Here is a 7,332-nt window from a genome sequence, read left to right as displayed (position 1 = left end):
ATTCGAAATCCTGAAGCAATTTAAAACGCTCTTCCTGGCTACATCTGACTTCACATGTTCAAACCCTCCACATGGCTACAGAGTATTTGCAACACACCTGGTACTGACATTTCCTACTTGTTACAGGAATTTGTAGATGATCAAAATGAATATTGAAATACCAAGCTTAATAATGACAAATGATTTTAAGCCACTGAATCATTTTGTGCTTCACAGTTTACTACAGAATATATATATATATGTATATATATATATTGCAGTATATACATGTATATATATATATTGCAGTATATACATGTATATATTGCAGTACTTTCTCAGCATATGTTCAGAAGACACTGAATAAAGCAATCTAAAAAATCTAAAATCTATTGTTGATTTGTTCAGGGGAAAATTGAATTTTCACATTAATTGTAAAATAAAGTTATTACAAATTAGTATCTCATAATGATGCCCTGACTATTGAAGAGTCATTGTGGTGAACACCAGATCATTCATGACATGAAACACAGAAATCTGATATTTACCGAAATGCTGTGAAAGAGGAATGAGAAAGACAGAATCCTCTCTGACTTTGATGGAGCATGCAATATTGGTTTGAGGCTAAAACAAGCAATACATTGCCCTCTATGCTCTGGGTTGTAACCCTTTGTCTTCAGTGGAATGGGATTTAGCTCTATCCTCTTCAGAACAAGAAGTTAATGTAAAGATCATGTATTATTGGGTAGAAGAGAGAACAGGTAGCACCACCCAGCTGTAGAGACAAACTGGGTGTCTCCTTCATAGCCTGCAGAATCACTGTCTCCTCTTACTTTCTCTGATTTACACAAGACCTGAGAAGGCTTTGCCTCCTATTCAGCAACAAGAAGACCTAAAGGTTGTCATTTACTTTATAATATTACAGGTATGTTGTTTGGGTTGGTACTTGACAGTTATCCCACCAGTGTCCTGAACATTCTGACCTGCCATCCCCTTAAAAATTACTCACAATGCAGAAGTGATGGAGTGATGCATCCTCTGCTGCTCAGGATAGAGGGCTGCAGAAACAATACACAGAGAAGCAGCAGGCTCAAGGCTAATACTGCTCAACCTAACATTCCCCATTGGTGGTCCATGTTCCACCTGGAAACATATCAAAGGACTCAATTTTCTGAATTGTGAACTGTTATCCTGGTGATAGTTAGGCCATGATATAGATGGCTGTAACATGAGGGCCTGCTTGTTGGGGTGTCAGTCCTGCCCAGATCCCACATCCAGTAAAGTCACAAAGAAAATGACACAGAGGTCTACATAAGTTATAAACCGATTGGTCACTTGGCTCAAGCTTCTTGATAACACTTATAACTTATATTAACCCATTATTCTTATCTATGTTAGTCACATAACTTGGTACCTTTTTCGGTGAGGCAGGTCACATCCTGCTTCTTTGGTGTCTAGACAGGACTGTGCAGGATTGGTCTTCCTCCTTCCCAGAATTCTCCTCATTGCCATGCCTCTACTTCCTGTTTGGTTGTCTCTCCTATACTTCCTGCCTGGCTACTGGCCAATCAGCATTTATTGAAAACATAACTGACAGAATATAGAATTGTACCGCACCATATGGTGATGAGTTTCCCAGTACTCACAATGGCCATGCTATGTTTTAGAAAGCTCAAACTTAAATGAAGAATATCTACGTTCATTTTTATGATGAACCAGTTTTTCCTTATTTTTGTGAAAAACTCAAATGCTTATCATTATCTGTTGTAGGAGAAGAAGGGTCACACTGTTCCTAGGAAACTGAATTTTATAACATTCATTACATAAAGGAATTAAATAGTCTACTTATTGAAGACAGCACTGGTGTAATCTTTATGGCTGCCTCTGGTCTTGAAACCTCCTGTTTTTTTCCCAAAGAATTCCAAGTGAAGAGACTAAGTAGTGAGTGTGTCTAGGTTCTGGGAACAAGTCCTCCAGGTATTAAAGAACAAGGATCTCCAGTTTCATCACATTTGTGTCCAGGCTAGATTAGAAATCCTGTAGCAGGAGATAGGAGGGATGTGTGTTCCAATAGCAATACCAATCAAAATGGTAGTGGTGGACGATAAAATGAGCCTGATCACTGGGGAAAGAACACCAGATTTCACTTCAGAAAGCCAGCTACCTTTTTTGGATTGGATAGTATCATTCTTCCTTCTTAAGCACATAAATAGCCAGTGTACTACAGATGCTTTCAACACTTTTGTGAACTTCTCTGTTGCTTAGAGATAAACTATTTCTATCTACTATTTGTACTGTTTGAATAGAAAAGATTAAAAAAATATAAAGTGATAAACATAGCATTATATTTCATACCAGCTATTACAGCATGTAAAATCTAATGCAGAATTGACTCTTAGAGATATCTAGAGTTTATAGCTATGTTGGCACATGCCTTTCATTCCAGCACTTGGGAAGCAGAGGCATGTGTGTTTCTGCATTTGAGACCAGCCTGATCTACACAGCAAATTCCAGCTCGCCAATGCACACACAGCATCTCTGTCTCAAAAACAAACAAACAAAAACAATAAACAAAAAAGAGAAAATGTGATACACAAAATCAAAGAAAAATAAACATTAATACATGATATATATGAGTAGAGTTGAATGAACTAAGGAACTTATCTCTGACTCTCTACCTATTTCTCTATCTGCACACAAATACATTTACACACGTTTATATTTACAATAATAATACACTAGAGATTATGAGTTTGGGAAAGGGGAAATGGACGAAATTGTCTGAGAGAAAGAGAGAGAGAGAGAGAGAGAGACAGAGAGACAGAGAGACAGAGAAATGCATGGGTAATTTTTGAATTTTTTAAATTCCACACACATATTTGTGTGTGTGTGTAAATATTATACCACTGTGCTATGCCTGAAATTTCCTGAATTCATCACTCCTCACTCAATACAGGTTTTGCCTATTTCCAGAAATAATTACACTGTCATGTGACACACATTTGTGAAATATATATATATATATATATATATATATATATATATATACACACACACACATACACAAACATATTTGGATATACACAAACATACATACACAGTAGAGTGAAATGTGATCATCAACCCTGTGGTTTCTTATAGGAATATACCCTATATTCTTTCCCACACTTGGTTACTAGCACTTTGTACTAATTGCAGGCATTTGAACCAAACACAGAGTAAGGCCTGAATCCCTGCATTGCACCTTTTCAGGTTCAAAGGACTTTGGGGCCAGATAAAGTTAAGCAAGTTATTGTTTTAGACACTTCTACCAGCAGAGAGTAGTAGGGTAGCATTTAGAAGCTGATTGGCCCCTTGGCTCAAGCTTCTTGTTAACTCTTATAACTTATATTAACCCATTATTCTTATCTATTTTAGTCACATGGCTTGGTACCTTTTTCTGTGGGGCAGGTCACATCCTGCTTCTTCGATGTCTGGGCAGGACTTCACAGGAATGGGCTTCCTCCTTCCCAGGATTCTCTTGTTCTCATTGTCTTTCCTCTACTTCCTATTTGATTGTCCCTCCTATACATCCTGCCTGGCTACTGGCCAATGAGCGTTTATTGAAAACATAATTGACAGAATATAGAAATGTCCCGCACCTTATGGTAGTGAGTTTCCCAGCACTCACACTGGCTATGCTATGTTTTAGAAAACTCAAACTTGAATCAAGAATATCTATGTTCATTTTTAGAATGAACCAGCTTTTCCTTATTTTTGTGAATAACTCAAATGTTTACCATTTTCTGTTGTAACAGAAGGAGAATTACACTGCTCCTTTGGAAACTGAATTTTGTAACATTCATTACATAAAGGAATTAAATAGTCTACTTACTGAAGACAGAACTGGTGGAATTTTGATGGCTGCCTCTGGTCTTGAAACCTCCTGTCTTTTCCCAGAGAATTCGAAGTAAAGAGACTCAGTAGTGAGTGAGTCTAGGTTCTGGGAACAAGTACCCCCATGTATTAAAAAACAGGGATCTCCAGTTCCATCACATTTGTGTCCAGGCTAGATTAGAAATCCTGTAGCAGGAGATAGGAGGGGTGTGTGATCCAATAGCAATATCAATCAAAATGATAGTGATGGATGACAAAATGAGCCTGATCACTGGTGACAGAACACCAGATTTCACTTCAGAAAGCCAGCTATTCTTGTTGGATTGGGTAGTATTATTCTACTTTCTTAAGGACATAAATGGCCAGTGTACTACAGATGCTCTCAACACTTTTGTAAACTTCTCTGTTGCTTGAAAATAAAATATTTCTATCCACTATTTGTACTGTTTGTATAGAAAAGAATAAAAATTAATTTAAAGTGATAAACATAGCATTATGTTTCATACCAGCTATGGCATCATGTAGAATCTAATGCAGAATTGACTCTTAGAGATATCTAGAGTTTATGGCTATGTTCGCACATGCCTTTCATCCCAGCTCTTGGGAAGCAGAGGCATGTGTGTCTCTGCATTTGAGACCAGCCTGATCTACACAACATATTCCAGGTCACCCAATGCACACACAACATCCCTGTCTCAAAAACAAACAAACAAAAACAAAAAACCAAAAAAGAGAAAATGTGATACACAAAATCAAAGAAAAATAAACATTAATACATGATATATATGAGTAGAGATGAATGAACTAAGGAACTTATATCTGTCTCTCTACCTATTTCTCTATCTACACACAAATACATTTACACACGTTTATACTTACAATAATAATACACTAGAGATTAAGAGTTTGGGAAAGGGGACGTGGGAGAAATTGTGTGTGTGAGAGAGAGATGCAAATGCAGAGCTCATTTTTGAATTTTTAAAATTACATATATATATATGTGTGTGTGTGTGTGTGTGTGTAAATATTATACTACTGTTCTATGCATGAAATTTCCTTGTTTAGTCACTCCTCACTCAATACAGTTTTTGCCTATTTCCAGAAATTACACTGTCATGTGACACACATTTGTGAAACATATATTAAAACATGCAAACATATTTGAATACACACACACATACATACACAGTAGAGTGGAGTGTGATCATCAACCCTGTGGTTACTTATAGGAATATACCCTATCTTCTTTCTCACACTTGGTTACTAGTACTTTGTACTAATTACAAGAATTTGAACCTAACACAGAGTAAGGCCTGAATTTCTACATTGCATCTTTTCAGGTTCAATGGTCTTTGGGGCCAGTTAAAGTGAAGCAAGTTTCTGTTGTTAGACTCTTCCACCAGCAGAGGGTGGTAGGGTAGCATTTAGAAGCTCCCAAAGGAAAGACTAGAGCTGTACAGTGGAAGTTGAGCAGGTGATGATCGGCTAGGATTTCTGAAAGCGTCTTGGAGAGTTTTAATGCCAGTGATGAAATTCTGAGAGTCACATAACCTTGTCATTCATCACACAGGCAGAAATCATACATAGGGAGAAGCTCACTGAGGAAATACCCAGGCATATTAAAATATCAACCATGAGCGTCAGTAGCACTGTCATTGCTGAATTCATTGGCAAAGCCATTCAGAGTACAGCGGGAAGTTCATCATGGGAGAACTGACTCCCAGGGCCTGTGTCTTGCACTCAGGATCATGATCTCCTGCATGTGAGAGTCATTTGTCCTGGTTATCAAGCCATCACCTATTAGTTACCTTTCTCCTAGGCACGTCCAAAGACATACTCCTGAGCTCTTTCCCTCTCATATATAGGCAGATTTGGCAGTAGACTGAAGTACTTGGGCTCTGGTAAGTCTAAAGTAGGGAAGGTGGCAAGCAGATATTGTCACTGGATTAAGATCAGTGTTTGTTGGAAATACCATGCATGACCTGAACACTAACCTGATTCAAAGCATATCTGAATTGGTTCAGTGTCAGCCTTTTTCCTGATGGAATCGATGACTGAAGACCTTTCAGAGCTTGACTTATTCAACATGGATCTCTATCACACATACAAGACCTAAAGTGTCCTTATCAGAAAGTCTTTTTCAGGCAATTTTACAAGGCTTTCAAAGTCACTGACGCAAGATTTTTTAAATTAATTCCTAAAGCTGAATGCTAGTCTCCTCTAAAAAGAATGGAGTCAGAGAGGAAGGAGACTCAACACTAGATTTCTGATGACTTCACAGAAAAAGATGATTGTATACCAAACCAATATCACACAAATATATACTTAACAGCAATTCTTATAGCGCAGGGCTACATTTTACTGGAGTAACAAGACTGAATCACAAATATAGTTTATTAATCCAGAGAGAGGAAGGCAAATAATTGTGACCAGTGGCACTACAGCTTTTGCTGAGTTAGATGCCAGTAGTGGTTTCTCAACAAGACAAAGAACACACCGCAGAGAAGATAATGGAATGTGTGAAACATTGTTAGACCTGGCTTAGCTGTGTTAGGAGACTATCGTGGGTAAATTCCTGTAGTGTTGTTGTTGTCAGAGAATAGAGAAGCTTAGTGAGAATTCTCAGTATATGAACACTTCAACGAGTTTGGTTCCACCGTTCCTCATTAATTTCTGCATTACAGTTTTGAAATATATTCTGCACAGAGGCCTCAGTGGGGAGCCCCTGCCAGGCACGGAGAAAATTTGCATAGCCACCAAACATCCATTAACTCCAAAAGGCTTAAAAGAGAATAAAAGCCCTTGTAGCCTGGCTATACTGAGACTTCCAAGATACAGAACTCAGTGGCATCTTTACCATGGCTTGGCTCTCTCTCCTGTTCTCCTTCATCTCTTTCTGCTCAGGTGACTTACTAAAGACACAGTTTGTTATTTCAACCTGCACAGGATACTGTTGCCCAGCTCTGAATTCTGAGTTCTGTTCTGATAAAGTATTTAGTTGGAACTGGAATGGACATTGTTCAATATACTTAGCATCCTTCTCCTTTCTCTTGCAGGTTCCATGGCCTCCTATGTACTGACTCAACCTCCTTCACTATCAGTGGCCTTACGTCAAACGGCCACTATAACCTGCTCTGGAGATAAACTCTCAGAGAAATATGTTCACTGGTACCAGCAGAAGGAAGGCCATGCCCCTGTGCTGGTCATATATGATGATAATAAGCGTCCCAATGGCATCCCAGACCAATTTTCTGGCTCCAACTCAGGGAACAAGGCCACCCTGACTATCAGCAATATCCAGGCGAAAGATGAAGCTGACTACTACTGTCAGTGTTGGGATAGCACAAGTAGTGCTCACAGTAACACACGCAGATGAGGAAGTAAGACACAGACCCTTTTCTCTCCTGTCACAGTGACAACTCATTTCCTAGTTCAACTTGCAAAGTTGTTTCCCTGACCTTTGCTAAGATCTTTGTA

General features: G+C 38.5%; 1 long non-coding RNA gene across 1 annotated transcript; it reads left to right on the top strand.

Annotated features, from left to right (window-relative positions):
- Positions 1-6,573: 6,573 nt before the first annotated feature.
- On the top strand, positions 6,574-7,066 carry LOC148123030 (uncharacterized). The gene is made up of 2 exons (XR_015735233.1): positions 6,574-6,759; positions 6,912-7,066. It is a non-coding gene; the product is annotated as an uncharacterized LOC148123030 (long non-coding RNA).
- Positions 7,067-7,332: the final 266 nt, after the last annotated feature.

This window comes from Myodes glareolus, chromosome 2 (genome assembly GCF_982192425.1).
Source record: "Myodes glareolus chromosome 2, mMyoGla1.1, whole genome shotgun sequence".
Classification (NCBI taxonomy): domain Eukaryota; kingdom Metazoa; phylum Chordata; class Mammalia; order Rodentia; family Cricetidae; genus Myodes; species Myodes glareolus.
This window is presented reverse-complemented; position numbering and strand designations above follow the sequence as displayed.